Here is a 15,821-nt window from a genome sequence, read left to right on the forward strand (position 1 = left end):
GCAGCCCTGTTTAGGGAAGCTTTTAATGTTTAATAGGTTATTGTATTTTAGTGTTCTGTTGGAAGCTGCCCAGAGTGGCTGGGGAAACCCAGCCAGATGGGCGGGGTATAAATAATAAATTATTATTATTATTATGTAACAGCAATTCTCCCCTCCAGCAGTTTCCAGCAACGAGGATTCGGAATTGTTACGGAAAAATCTAGGTGCGAGGCTGCTCAGTCACCCAGTTCATCGGGCAGAGCCCGCGGGTCCCTGCGGAATAAAGGAAGGAGTCCAGCCACCAACCGGAGCAAATCGCTGTAGACCAAAGTTTATTGCGCAACAGGTTCAAAGAGGAATTTTGAACCCCGAGGATGGGGTGGCAAGGACTCTTAAAAATTTCCCACCATATCCCAGAATACAGTTCGTACAGCATCATTGCTACATCACTGACATATCACAAAAGGGGAGGGGTAGACAGGGGTTACACTAGTTCAACCTTGTCAAACATGTCCAGACAAGTCCTTGGTATAAGATTAGCATAAGCAGACATGTCAGGGCAAGACTCAGGTATAAGATTAGCATAGACAAATATGTCTTAAGTACCCACCACCCAAAAGTACAATAGAACTTCCTTTGCATGTCTGGACCCCTTGGCAAGAACAATGAGCCCAGCAATTGTCACCTCTGGGCACTTCCTAGGGTAGGAGGTGTGTACACATGTCTTCGAGCTTGGGGAGGTGGCAGGGGAAAGAGTCCTTTTTCCAAGGGCAAAATGGTGTTGGAATGGAGGAACTTGGCAAAAGTGTTGATTTCATATGATTCATAAAGCTAGGTATATTCCCTGAGCTGTCAAGTCAAAAGGATACATTCAGGCACAATATTTGTAACTGTTAACAACCTTAAAGATGTGCCCCACCCCCCATAATTTCCGTAACAGGAATCATTTCTACTTCTTCCAGAGCTAGCAGTCATCGAAAGCCCTCTCCTCCTCTGTGAATTTGTCCAAACCTCTTTTCAAGCCACCCAAGCTGATGGCCATCCCTGGCTCCTGTGGCAGGGAGTTCCATAGGTTAACTATGCGCCGCGTGGAGACAGACTTCCTTTTCTGTGTCCAGAATCTGCATAACAATTTAGGGGCTTCTTTTGGAAACTTTGGCCAGCTGAAGCCGTTGTTTGTTTTCTCATCAAGTCTTGCGTGGGGATGTCATGGGATTGGAAAGAAGATATTCCTTTATTTCCCAATGTTAAGGCAGGGTCCTCTTTAGCTGGAGTGTTAGTCTCCTGTTTTGCTCTGCCCCATCCAATTCCATCCCTCCATCCCCACCCCCCGGTCAGCCCTGATGCTTCCAGGTGCCATAAGAAAGCTGCAGAGATAGTGCAGAATAGTGCACACCCCAGAAATGATCTCTTTCAGCTTCTGCCTTCTGGAAGAAGGTCCAGGGTTATAAAGACTAGGACTAGCCGTCTGAGAAACAGTTTCTATCCAAATGCGATTTTGGTTTTAAATGCAGTGTAAGGTAGTCTCTCCTGCCAACCTAGCAGTTCGAAAGCATGTCAAAGTGCAAGTAGATAAATAGGTACCGCTCTGGCGGGAAATAACGGCATTTCTGTGCACTGCTCTGGTTCACCAGAAGCGGCTTAGTCATGCTGGCCACATGACCCAAGAGCTGTACATCGGCTCCCTCAGCCAACGAAGCAAGATGAGTGCCACAACCCCAGAGTCAGGCACGACTGGACCTAATGGTCAGGGGTCCCTTTACCTTTTAAGGTAGTCTCTGTGGGAGTATATTGTATTTAATTATGGGGTATCAGAGTTTTTAGGGGACTAACCAGGCTGGGATAGCAGGCATGCTGGTTTTTTGAATGTCTGATGTAGATTTTTTCAATTTCATTGTTCTGTATGGGACAATGACAATAAAGATTATTGTATCGTATAAGCAACCTCTTCTCTGGTTCCCCAGGAAAACTGCATGCTCTGAGAAGTACAAGCGGCTGGCACCATTCTTCTCCTTATGGAGACACTTGTGAACTCTGGGAAGAAGACTCACTCTTCCATTCTTTGCAGAGCAAGAACAGGAAAGCTGCAACTCTCTGGAAAGCTACAATAGTGGTGATGGGAGAAGCGGTTCCCAAACTTTTTCAGGCCCCTCCTTGGTTCCATAAACGCACCCCCAGGGCCACCTGCCCCATAAAAAAGCATTACTCAGAATAGAGGTTTGTACGACCCACCAAGGAAGACAGTAACATGATAAAGCTCAAAACAGTAACAATTAATTGCACGCTTGTTCAAAATAATAATAATAATAATGATAATGATGGTGATGATGATGATGATGATAGTAATAATAATAATAATAATAATAATAATAATAATAATATTTACCCCACCCTCCCCGGCCAGGGCCAGGCACAGGGCGGCTAACACCAAATATAAATTACAATAAAACGTAATAGGGAAAAGGGGGGGGGACCCCAAACCCAGTTAATTAAAATACAGCTTAAAATGCAGCCTCATTTTAGTAATAGCCCATAAATCAAGACCATAAAAGGTGGAAACATCAGATATTCACCCAAGCCAGCTATCCATGCTGGTCCTACATGGGCCAGCAAAAAAAACCAAGGGAAAATTTATATACTAAATCCCATATAAGGGGCCAGAGTGAGTGTGAGCTGAAGGCTAGGCGGAACACCTCCGTCTTGCAGGCCCTGTGGAAAGATGTCAAATCCCGCAGGGCCCTGGTCTCTTGTGGCAGAGAGTTCCACCAAGTTGAGGCCAGTGCTGAAAAGGCCCTGGCCCTAGTTGAGACCAAACTAACCTCCTTGAGGCTCGGGACCTCCAAAGTGTTGTTATTTATGGACCGTAAGGTCCTTTGTGGGGCATACCAGGAGAGGCGGTCCTGTAGGTATGAGGGTCCTAGGCCACATAGGGCTTTAAAGGTCAAAACCAGCACCTTCAACCTGACCTTGTGAGGTCAAACCGTTGGCAGGTTGCAGCCCCTGCTGCGGCTGCAGAGACCGATGCGAGAGAGACATGTTTTGTTGCAGCCGGGGCAGACTAAGGCGTCCGGTTGCGCTGCTGCAGCTGCAACATGGCGTTTCTTCTCTCTGCCCTAAGGCCCCGAGCAAATTTTGAAGAAGCCGGGAGCAATGGAGAAAGCAGCACTCGCAAGCCGCCAGAGAGGGGCTTGCAAAAGGGGAGCGAGGGGAAATGTTTTCAATTATGGGGGCTGTGGTTTTCACCAAGAAGGCTTCTCTCTGGTGGATAGTCTGCGCCTGCTGGTTGCCAGACTGGGGGCAGGCAGCTCCCCTCCAGTGGTTTGGAGGGAGAGAGAGCTACTCTGGAAAGAGCAGCGAGATGCATGTGGAGAAAACATTCCGGTTTCTCCCGAACATCTTTCGTCCCTGCTGGTTTGTGGTTGCGAGATAAATGGAAGTTTATTCTGGGATCGAAAATGACCTCACCCGCTCCACAGCCGAGGCTTTGGGGAGCATGCGCCCTCCTGCGCGGCGCAGGAACAGAAGTTGATGTGCTGAACTCCCCCAGGGGCCTTTAAAAATCAGCAGAGAATGCCCAGACCTGAGGGTTGGAAGCATAACAAAGCGAAGGGCCCAGTCTCGGGAGCCTGCGCTGGGAATACCCCCCAATTGTAAAATAGGATACGGCTATTAGCTGACATGTGGAAAACTCCAGATGCTGGCCTGCGTCTCTCGCCAGATCCATGTTGATTAGGAGCAAGAAAACAGCTTCTTTCCTTTCAGGAATAATCGCAGGGGTTGTTAAGATCCTTGTAAAGCTCGCCTGCGGAGAAGGCCGTCCACCTTTGAAGTGGATGGGGAGGTCAAACAGATCTTTTTGAAAAACAAAATAAAAACGAAATAATAAAAACCCGAAACCAGAACGGGGCCCAGGTGCGCACCACCTTCCTTTCCAGAAAGGAAAGGAAGTGAGGAACAAAGAGTGAGGAACAAAAGGAGGGCACCATTAACGTTTTCGGTGGAGAGTCCAGATCTGTTTTCCAGAACCAGCTTTCGGAGGCTGTTATCTCAAGCTTGTCAGGATAGGTTCCCTGAGATGACAGTCAGCGTCTACTCAGAACACAGGTTTCCAGGGTGTTTCAGCCCCACACACCCTTGTTGGCTTTCTCGGGTCATTCACAAGTCACCAGGTGTCACCGGGGAGCATGTCAACACCCCTGGCTGCTGTTTACAACATCCCTAATCCCAGGACTAGACGAGTGATCAGTGCATCAGTTTTGAACTTGCCAGGAGATGTTGAATCCCTTTCATCTCTCTGTCGCTCGCAGATCCGCACCGGGCCCCTGATTCCAGCACCATCGGAGCTTGCTGGTTGGAGGACAAAACTGCAGGTGAGGAATCATAAATTAGAATGGAAGGATTGTAGCGCTGGAAGGGCCTCAAAGGCAATCTAAATTCACCCCACATGCACACAAACGCCAATTCGGAAATCCCGTTTTCCAGCCTCCAAACTCTGCTTGACCCTCCGCCCTCAGTCAAGTCCACTGCCTTCCAAGATGGGTCATCATTCAACAATTTGCCCCATCAGGCAGCGCTTCCTAATATTTGGTCCAAATCCCATTTCTTGTGAACAGGACCCTCCCTTCAGGAGCAAAAGGAAACAAAGCACATCCTTTGTCCATTGGAGGTGAGCAATGGACCTGTCCTGAACCTTGCCTCTTCTCTGGGCTAAAGGCTCCCTAACTCCTTTGACGTGTCCTCATAGCAGGACTCGGTCTCTTCCAAGTCCTTCACCTGCTTCCTGGCATGTTCCAGGTAAGAACATGAGAAGAGCCCTCTGCATCAGGCCAATGGCCCACCTAGTCCAACATCCTGTTCTCACAATGGCCATCCAAATGAGGAACCCACAAGCAGGATCCAAGCACAAGAGCACTTTCTCCCCTCCTGTGGTTTCCAGTAGGTGTTATTCAGGAGCATTAGGGCCAGGGCCTTTTCAGCACTGGCCCCGACTTGTACTGGTGGAACGCTCTGTCTCATGAGACTAGGGCCCTGTGGGACATGACATCTTTCCGCAGGGCCTGCAAGACAGAGCTGTTTCGCCTGGCCTTTGGTTTGGACTCAGTCTGACCCTTATGTTTCCCTCCGCTTACGGTTTTGATCTATGGGCTACGTTTAAAATGAGGCTGCATTTTAAATTGGTGGTTTTCCCCCACTGTTATGTTTTTACTGTAATTTTACTGGTGTTAGCCACCCTGAGCCCAGCTCTGGCCAGGGAGGGCAGGGTATAAATAAAATTTATTATTCTTATTCTTATTCTTATTCTTATTCTTATTCTTATTCTTATCACCAACTGTGGAGGGCAGAGTATAGACATCCTGGCTAGCAGCCATCAATAGTCCTCTCTGCCATCTCTGCCTCCTGAGGGAGCGAGTTCCATAGTTTGTGCTGTGTGAATAAGGACTAGTTTTTTTCTGTGCTGAGTCTTCCAACAGTCAGTTCCGCATGGGGCACAAGTGTTGCAAGCCAAACCCCTCTTGATCTGGGCAAAAAGGTAACCTGGCAGGGCCAATCCTGTGCCACCAACAAACTGCTGCACTTTCTTCTCCTGAACATCTTGCTATCAAGAGAAACCAGCAGATTCTGCATCACAAAACTCCAGCCCTCCAGTCTGCCTGTATTTCTGCCTGACTCTTCAACTGACACCTCCCCAGTTGCCATTTGCCCGACATTTTCTTTCACCACTGCTCCCCGCCATGCCCAAAACGCATTTGGGAGAGGAAGGGCTTCCAGCTCAGAGGTTGAGGCTTCCTGGCCAGTTTGAGCCTTGGCCTCCCTTCCTTTCTCTGTCTTTCGGCAATTCAGGGCCAATGAGCTACAGTCAAAGGTAAAGGGACCCCTGACCATTAGGTCCAGTCGTGGCTGACTCTGGGGTTGCAGTGCTCATCTCGCTTTATTGGCCGTGGGAGCCGGTGTACACCTTCTGGGTCATGACTAAGCCACTTCTGGTGAACCAGAGCACCACACGGAAACGCCGTTTACCTTCCCGCCAGAGCGGTACCTATTTATCTACTTGCACTTTGATGTGCTTTCGAACTGCTAGGTTGGCAGGAGCAGGGACCGAGTAACGGGAGCTCACCCTGTCGCTGGGATTCGAACTGCCGACCTTCTGATCGGCAAGTCCTAGGCTCTGTGGTTTAGACCTAAAGGTAAAGGTAAAGGGACCCCTGACCATTAGGTCCAGTCATGGATGACTCTGGGGTTGCGACGCTCATCTTGCTTTACTGGCCGAGGAAGCCGGCATACAGCTTCCAGGTCATGTGGCCAGCATGACTAAGCCACTTCTGGCGAACCAGAGCAGCACACGGAAACGCCGTTTACCTTCCCGCCAGAGCGGTACCTATTTATCTACTTGCACTTTGACGTGCTTTCGAACTGCTAGGTTGGCAGGAGTAGGGACCGAGCAACGGGAGCTCACCCCGTTGCTGGGATTCGAACCGCTGACCTTCTGATCGGCAAGCCCTGGGCTCTGTGGTTTAACCCACAGCGCCACCCGTGTCCCTATGAGCTACGGTAGCAGCAACCAAAAGGGCTTCTCATTCCGGCCCCCAGGTGGCCCACAAAACCGGCAGCTTGACTTCTGGTAGTCCCAGAGAAAACACGGAGAACAGAGAGGGAGAGAGAGAGGAAAAACTCTAGTCGGAATAACTCTGGAAGGAGAGGGAGGCAACAGATTCTCCTGGAACAAGGAGGGAGCCCCCAAGTCCGGCGCTGGGAGACTTTTTATAGAACTCAGCCTGGCCAAGATAAGCTACCCGAGTTATATTTGTGCAGCATATTTCAAGTAATAAGACACCCCAGAGTGTATTATAACATGTTGGGATAACCCTGTGCTCCTTGCGGTCGTGAGATGGAGCGGGAGAAGAGGCCGCCGATGAAACAGCATCTCAGACGTCAGCAAGGTCGAGAGAGAGAGCCTTTCTGTCCCGGCAGGTCCCGATGGCTCCCTTTGGGATCCTTGACGTCCGACAGGGCTTGAGCAACAGGAGTCGCTCCTGCGACGGAGGAAGAGATGTCTCAGGCTCAAAGCGGCGGCTGTTTTGGTTGGGAAGGGGCGTCCTGCAGCCCTGAGCATGCTCCCTAATGCGCCGCCGAACTTCCAGGCGTCTTTGTAACACGACTCCGAGAGCTCTGCGAGTTTATTTATCTTTTTGAGAAATGTTGATCTTTTTTTAGCGTGCCCAATCCATGGTGCAAGAAGTCAAATGGATATTTTAAGATCCAGCTGTAGGGACCGGGTTCCTCGTGGCTCCGGTTTCCACATCAGAACTGCGAGAAATGTAGCTTTGGTAGGAGAATTCAGGCTAGGGATGAGGCAGCAGCTTCCGATCTTCCTCCTTCATGACCTGCTTGGAGGAGGAGGTCCACCAGTTCAATCTCCAGTGGCATCTCAGGCAGGGCCAGGAAAGACCCCTGCCCAAAACTCTGGAGAGCCACTTCCAGTCAGTGTAAAGCAGAGGTCATAGGATCATAGAATGGTAGAGATGGAAGGGACCCCAAGGGTAATCTAGTTGCAGGAATGGTATTCTGTGTCCAGGGCGGCTGTTTACCAGCTCCATCTGGTATGCAGGCTGAGACCCTCCCTGCCCACAGACTGTCTTGCCAGAGTGGTGCATGCTATGGTTATCTCCTGCTTCGACTACGGCAATGCGCTCTACATGGGGCTACCTTTGAAGGTGACCCGGAAACTACAGCTAATCCAGATTGTGACAGCTAGACTAGTGACTGGGAGCAGCCGCCAGGACCACATAACACCGGTCCTGAAAACCTACATTGGCTCCCAGTACGTTTCCGAGCACAATTCAAAGTGTTGGTGCTGACCTTTAAAACCCTAAACGGCCTCGGTCCTGGATACCTGAAGGAGCGTCTCCACCCCCATCGTTCTGCCCGGACACTGAGGTCCAGCTCTGAGGGCCTTCTGGCGGTTCCCTTGCTGCAAGAAGTGAGGTTACAGGGAGCCAGGCAGAGGGCCTTCTCGGTAGTGGCACCTGCCCTGTGGAACCCCCTCCCAGCAGATGTCAAGGCAATAAACAACTATTTTACTTTAAAAAGACAACTGAAGGCGGCCCTGTTTAGGGAAGTTTTTATTGTCTGGTGCTGTATTGTTTTTAATATTCAGTTGGAAGCCGCCCAGAGTGGCTGGGGAAACTCAGCCAGATGGGCGGGGTATAAATAAATAATAATAATAATTATTATTATTATTATTGAAGCAGCCCTTCCAACTCTGATTCTATAAGGGCTTAACTGAATAGACTCGATCTAAGGTAGCTTCCCATGAAGTGCTCCAGACCATAAACAGGGATGAAAAGTTTCACCAACTCCCATGAAGAACATGAAACCGAAGCAAACGAAATCGGGCTAAATCAAGACAAAGAACCAACATCACACCTCTGAGTCCAAGAGCTTTTTCATTGTTCCACCACTCTGCCTTGTGAAAACCTGAGCTCACGCCTCTGGACTGAAGCTCGGTTAAGCAAAATCTCTCTTCTGATATTCCTCACATCTGACAAGAGCAGATTCGGCAGGAAAGATTGGGTTTTTGCAAGGTACAAACAACAAGAACAGCTCTCAGCCACAGGGGAATTAATTGGTACACAATACGATCAAGACACAGGTCAGGTGAGAGTGTGGCTGAGCCAAAGAGATGTTTGGTTTGGCCTTCTCTGGCTTATGGTCCAGGCTATCTAAAAGACCAAAGTCCTCCCCACAAACCTGGCCAGGCTCTGAGATCTTCAGAAGGGCCCTTCTCTCAATCCTGTCACACTTGCAGGGACACCTGGTGGGGGTGCAGGAAAGGTCCTTCTCGGTGGTTGCACCCAGACTTTGGCACTCTATCCTTAGGGACATTAGACTGGATCTCTCCTTGTTTTGGTGTTTCTTTTTTCAGCAGGGAACTGACTGCATTTTAAGAAAAGGACTGGTGCTGTTTTTATTTCAATGATCAGCATCTTAAAAAGCAGAGACATTACCTTGCCAACAAAGGTCCGTATAGTTAAAGCTCTGGTTTTCTCAGTAGTGATGTATGGAAGTGAGAGCTGGACCATCAAGAAGGCTGATCGCCAAAGAATGGATGCTTTTGAATTCTGGTGCTGGAGGAGACTCTTAAGAGTCCCATGGACTGCAAGAAGATCAAACCTCTCCATTCTGAAGGAAATCAGCCCACAGTGGAAGACAGGAGTGCCTGGCGTGCTCTGGTCCAGGGGGTCACGAAGAGTCAGACATGACTAAACAACAACAAAATTTCTAGAAAAAGAGGTGCTGGAGTTCACCATGAACACGTCCCTCGTTGTCGTAGAATGTCAAGGCACCCGCCTGAGAAGGACTGGAACTGAGTTCCTGTGAGTTCCCTCTGAGAAAAGCCCAGTTTTAATAGATTTTTCGCGCGCATGCACACACACACACACACACACGGTATTAATTCTAAGTAGTTTTTATGGTAATTGATATTAATGCTTTTTTCCCTCCGTATTTTGTTGTTTAGTCGTTTGGTCGTGTCCAACTCTTTGTGACCCCCTGGACCAGAGCACGCCAGGCCCTCCTGTCTTCTACTGCCTCCCTCATGCTGGTAGCTTCGAGAACACTGTCCCACCATCTCATTCTCTGTCGTACCCTTCTCCTTGTCCCCTTCTCCTTGTCTCCTCCATCTTTAGCTGTTTCTATCTGTTAGTCGCCTTGAGTTGCTGTCAGGACAAAGGCAAGATATATATATTAGTGATAGCACTTCTCGAAGTCTTGCATTGTTTTGAGCACATTGGTGAGAAGGCACAACCCTCATGAGAGATGGAAGGGCAGGGTGCCATGGGAGGAGACCTCGCAAGAGCCAAGGGCTCCAGCATCTCTGCCCCCCAGGTGCATTTTGACATGACGTTCCCCCCAAGGCAGGAGGGAGGAGGCCAGGTCAGGGCCAGGGGTCTGGCTGGGACAGAGGCCAGGAGGCAGGGAGTGCCTCTGGCGAATCGGGGCCCGGAGAGCACATGCATGCCTGGCTTTGGGGTGGGGTTGCCTCCTGCCTGCCATGCTAGAGTGCACAAGCATCTCACGCCCGTCTCCTCTGTCAGTCAGACGTCTGTTTAAGAGCCGCTGGGTTTGCACATCAAATGCCTGGCGTGTTCAGGAAGAGAAATGTAATCCCCGCAATTTCTTTGAGAAATTACGGACCCTGACATTTTACACCTGTAATTATGATAAAAGCTCCCGGCGGAAGGCTGCCAAGGTTGCTGCGAAATAAATCACCGCCACCCCTCTCTCCAAGGAATTCCGAGAGCAGCCCGTGGTCATAAATTAGCACGGTGGGGAGAGAGAGGAGGGTCTCTCCAGGCACGGAGGTGGCTGGGGCTGCCTTCTCTGCGGCGATGGTGGAAGAAGAGCCGCACGCTGAAGGCACAGAGATTCCAAAGACTTGGAAGAGACCCTGAGGGTCATCCAGTCCAACCCCTTGCAATGCAGGAATACGCCGCTGTCCCATATGGGGATCAAACCTGCAACCTTGGCGTTATCAGTACCACACTCTCACCAACTGAGATACCCTGAAGGAGCGTCTCCACCTCTGTCATTCTGCCCAGACACTGAGGTCCAGCTCCGAGGGCCTTCTGGCGGTTTCCTCACTGTGAGAAGTGAGGTCACAGGAAACTAGGCAGAGGGCCTTCTTGGTGGTGGCACCTGCCCTGTGGAATGCCCTCCATCAGATGTCAAGGAATTAAACAACTATCTCACTTTTAGAAGACATCTGAAGGCAGCCCTGTTTAGGGAAGTTTTTAATGTTTGATGTTTTATTCTGTTTTTAATCAGTTGGGAGCTGCCCAGAGTGGCTGGGGAAACCGGATGGGCAGGGTATAAATAAATTATTATTATTATTATTATTATTATTATTATTATTATTATTATTTGGGCCCTTGTATTTACGGGACCGCCTCTCCTGGTATGCCCCGCAGAGGACCTTAAGGTCCATGAATAACCATAGTTTAGAGGTCCCGGGCCCTAAGGAAGTCAGACTATCCTCCACCAGGGCCAGGGTCTTTTCAGTGATGGCTCCGACCTGGTGGAATGCTCTGTCCCATGAGACCAGGGCCCTACAGGATTTAACCTCCTTCCGCCGGGCCTGTAAGACAGCTATTCCACCTGGCCTTTAATTTGAATTCAGCCTGATCTTTTATTTCCCTTCTCTTCCCTCCCCCTCCCCTATTATGAAGATTACCCGCTCTGGGACCCCACAGCTAATTCTCCCCTGGTCTCCTCGCTGGCCCAAGTAGGACTAATTCTGCCAGCTAGCCCTGGTGACTATCTAATGCTTATTAGATGGGTTTTCCTCCAAAATTGATTTCTGAACTTTGAATTTTATTGTTATTCATGCTTTTATACTGTATTTTATGCTGCTTCTATGTTGTATTACAATTAAGTGTTTTAAATTTGTTGTTAGCCACCCTGAGCCCAGTTTTCTGAACCAGGAAGGGCAGGGTATAAATAAAAAATATTTATTTATTTATTTACTACAAGATCACCTTGCCCCATAGATGCCCCCTCGACCTGCCCCAGGTGCCACCTAACACTCTTTCCACATCTCTTATTCTTCTAGTGTGGCAGCATCTGCCCTTTGGAACTCCCTGCCTCTTGACGCCTTTGCTGAGCTCTTGCTGGCACTTGCTAAAGACATTCTTGTTCAGACAAGTCCAGCTGGAGAGTCAATGTGAGTTTGCCTCTGTTTTTAGTCTTTTGCTCTTTTAGCAAAAGTTTTGGAAAGTTTCAGATTGTTGTTGTTCATTGTCCTTATTGATAATTCCATTGCTTTGTCTTCTTTTTGTAAACTGCTCTGAGGTTCTTTTTTTACATTCAGGTGGTTCATAAATTTTATGGGGCGGGGTGGGGTGGGGTGGAAATAAATTAGAATAAGCATCCAGGCCCACAGCCAAAGAGATGGAGGTGTCCTCTGGGTATCTGGCTGAGAAGAACTGCAGACTTTTGGTCCCTGGATCAAGGTTCCTAACCTCTGGGCTATCCAAATTGGTCCTCTGGCTGGCGGTATCAAAAGCCACTGAGGAATCCAGGAGAATCACAAGGTCACACTCTTCCTGTCTCTCCTCCGACCATAAGCCCCTCACACGGTTCACCAAAGCAGCTTCGGGGTCAAATTCAGGCCTTAATTCTGATGGAAATGGATCTAGAAACTGAGAGCTGGGAGAGGGACGCGGGGAGTTAGGCTAGATCAGGGACGGCCAGCTTCCAAGAGACTGAGATCAACCTGTTGGACATCCCTGGACTAGATGACTCTTGGGGATCCTTCAAACTCCATTGATTGATTGATTGATTGATTGATTGATTGATTGATTGATTGCATTTATATCTCACCTTTTTCACCAACGAGCTCAAGGTGGCATACAACAGCCCTGTGAGGTAGGTTGGGCTGAGAGGCAGCGACTAGCCCAAGGTCACCCAGGGAGTTTCATGGCTGAGTGGGGATTCGAACCCTGGTTTCCTGGGTCCTAATCCTAGTCCAACATTCCAACCACTAGACCATGCTGCCTCTACCGTTGCTATGATTCTGTATGCCATTTGTCCTGATGCGTTTGACCTTCAACAAGACATGGCAGCTCTCGAACTGGGGGCCCCCTGCGGAAGTCTCCCTTGGACTCTCTCCCTACATCCACTGTCCAGAAGGGGAAGGAAAGGCCAAGGATTCACAAACCGGGCCATTCTTGAAAATTCCCTTTTTGCGCATTTTTTGGAATCAACAGAACGATAAAGCTGGGTGCGAAACTACCTTGGCAGAAGTTCTGAGCTGTGTACTAGTTTTAAATAAAGTAACCTGCTACAAGATCCACCCCCCAAAAAAGTGAATTATTAGACTTTTATCTCATGGATTAAGAACCAAAAGAATCGACAGGAAATGTAACACACGCACCCTGAGCTGTGTAACATTAGAGTGTTTAATTTTATTAAAAGATTGTTCACTGCAATGGCCTTTAAAATCTTTTTTTTTTTTCTTCAGGAAAAGGGATGGCTGTTAGAATGAATGTGCTCCCTAAAACAAACTTCTTGTTACTGAATATCCCTTTTACAGTTTTGAAAAAATGTGTGAGGGGTTGGTGCAGCGGAAAATGATTAATAACTTTATATGGAGGGGGGGAAATAATGCTTGGCTATAGCTCTGATGTGCTGCACAGACATAGGAAAGGGGAAGGAATGGGAGAACCAGACCTTCAATTCTAAACTCGAAGCTAATTTACTCGTCCGGTTGCTGAAAGAACTGGATGGAATTGCTTAAAATGGTACAGCAACACGCTCCATCATGAAGCCATTAGTCCGCACCCATTCAGGGCTTTGTTAAGGTCGGATTCTGCAGCGAGAAGCTGCCTATGGGGGGCGGCCTCTGGGCGGTCTATTTGAAATGTGGAATGTGAAACACAAGAGCAGTCAAGTACAACATTCCTAGAGTGAACATGTTTACACATGGGGAGGGATGTTTGTCCAGCCAGCAGGTCAACTTCCTGTTTCCTTCTGGGCTGGGACAGACATCCTCTGTATGTGACTAGAGGTGGGTGTGGCCTCACCTGTGCAGGTAACGACAAAAGCACAGGGCAGGGCAGCCATCTCTCTCTCTTTCACCGCATGCATCGAAGAAGCAACATCTGCTTAGCCAAAGATGCTCTCTTGGTTTCCAGCCAAGAGAGGACAAAGGAACTGTCTCCTTATGAGATACTTTCCAGGTATATATTACTTTTCTAAGCTAAGTCCGCCTTCTGGGATCCTATTGTGAACAGAATGATGTGTGAGTAAACCTTTTTATACTTTTATAGAAGACTGTGTCGTGTCATATCTTTTATGAGGGAATAAGGGGGAAATACCAGGACAGTTATAGAGGCTTTAGCGAGCCTGAGCAAACGCATCCGCTGAGTTTAAAAAGGGGAATGTTACTCTGCTAAATTGTGAACTTGTTAACACAAGTTGGAAAGGCTATTATCAGACAATATCCTGCATCCCTGAACATTCCCACAAAATATTCAACAGCTGATGGGCCAGGTCAAGCCTGACCCTTGCTGATGTCCACTTTCCATTTTTGTCCTTTATTAACCTCTCGGCCGGCAGTGCAAAGGCTTTGGGTCCCAGGCCTCATTCTGGAGAGACTCTTTGAACGCTATTTAATTTGTCCCCCCCCCCCCCTGTTCCTACCTCCCCACCACCTCCCTAAATCCCCACATGAGAAATGGCAATTTGATCCATACTTACATTGGAAATTTTATTTGCTCTATGTTGTGTTGAATGATTTGTTCTTTCACTGCTCCTGACTGCCAGACGGGTCTATTTTCTGTACGTAATATTTTGTAAGGCTCCCGATGACTTTCACTGAACAGCCTGTTTCCCCCTTTTCCTGTATTTCTGTTCTTGAAAATGCTCAGTCGAAACTGTGTTTTTAAAAAAGATGATGACTTGGAAACTTCAGTTGCTCCAAAATGCAATGGCCAGAGAACTGGCTGCTCTCCTTCCTTGAAGAATTCTAAGCAGAGGTTGGGTGGCCATCCGTCATGGATGCTTCAGCTGAGATTCCTCAGCATTGCTGGGGGTTGGACTATTCTATGCATTCTATGATTGAACTGAATTTTATTATTACGGTCACAGTCCACTTACAATATCAGGAAAATCATAAAACACAACAGGAATACACTGAATTGCAATTAGATATAACAGAGACAATTCAGATATAGCGGCAGTTAAAAATATATATTAAATCTTGATCGCTAAAAGATAACCTAAAATTGTCATTTAAAACCTTAATCATTTTGGTAGCACAGCTTATTCCCTAAGTTTTATGGCAGTCGCACAGAATTTGGCCACCCTTAGCGTGATCTCCAGATCCTTGTCCTCTACCAGTTTTAGACATTGAAGTTTGGACCCATTTGGAGATTTTTGTATAACAGCAGTGATAAATACCGAGCATATATCCCCGTAGAAACGTCAGCATAACAAGGCATGAGAGACAGTTTCTACCTCCATCCAGCTGCAGGGGCAGACTCGTTCCATGTATGGTTTACCCTCGAATCCGCCCTGCAATAAGGCAGATGGCAGCACGTTGAATCTAGCGAGGGTGCATTCTATGATTTCCAGGCCCAATTCAAGGTGCTCATGTTGACATTTAGGCCCCAAATACCTGAGAGACTCCCCTCCTTCCTTACAGACCCTCTTGGGTGCCAAGATCTGCAGAGAGGTCCCTCTTGGTAGTTCCTTCACCCTCAGTGGCTCAGGGGGTGGCAGCCCAGGAGGAGAGGGCCTTTTCTGTGGTGGCCCCTAAGTTGTGGGACTCCCACAGAGGTGTGCCTGGCGCCTTCATTGCACAAATTCTGAAGGATGCTCTTTGCTCTCATCTTTGACGAGCACCCACCTTGTTATTTGTGATTGCATTTTTCTGTGAATACATTTGTCCAACTGATTTTGAAGTTGTAATTTAAATTGTTGCATCTCACTTTGTTTTTGTTTTTTTAATGCTGCAGTTTGTTTTTATTTTATTCAAAACACCATTGCTATTCATTTTTTGGTAAAGAGGTTTCCAGTGTATTTCTATAAACTGTCTTGCTTTATGAAAGTCAACAATGAACAATATTCTTCCCTGGGCGCTATGTCAACTCCAAAACTGCAAAATGATGTCACAACAAAGCTTTTATTACAAGTAAAATACATCTCTCCTGCTCCCTTCTGTTGTTCCCTTTCAACTGCCCCTCACTGCTTTGCGTGTCAGATTGGGAAGTGCCATCAGCTTGAAAGATTAAAAGGTAGTTGAGCAGTGGCTGGTTTTCTACACAAAGTAGGAATAGTTCAAC

The 15,821-nt window shown here is 48.0% G+C and overlaps 1 long non-coding RNA gene across 1 annotated transcript; it reads left to right on the forward strand.

The window, feature by feature from the left end:
- Positions 1-1,946: 1,946 nt before the first annotated feature.
- On the forward strand, positions 1,947-13,128 carry LOC308485480. The gene is made up of 4 exons (XR_013990553.1): positions 1,947-2,196; positions 4,287-4,349; positions 11,588-11,698; positions 12,522-13,128. It is a non-coding gene; the product is annotated as an uncharacterized lncRNA (long non-coding RNA).
- The last annotated feature ends 2,693 nt before the right edge of the window (positions 13,129-15,821 follow it).

Source organism: Podarcis pityusensis, assembly GCF_964106645.2.
Source record: "Podarcis pityusensis genome assembly, chromosome: 9".
In the NCBI taxonomy this organism is placed as follows: Eukaryota; Metazoa; Chordata; class Lepidosauria; order Squamata; family Lacertidae; genus Podarcis; species Podarcis pityusensis.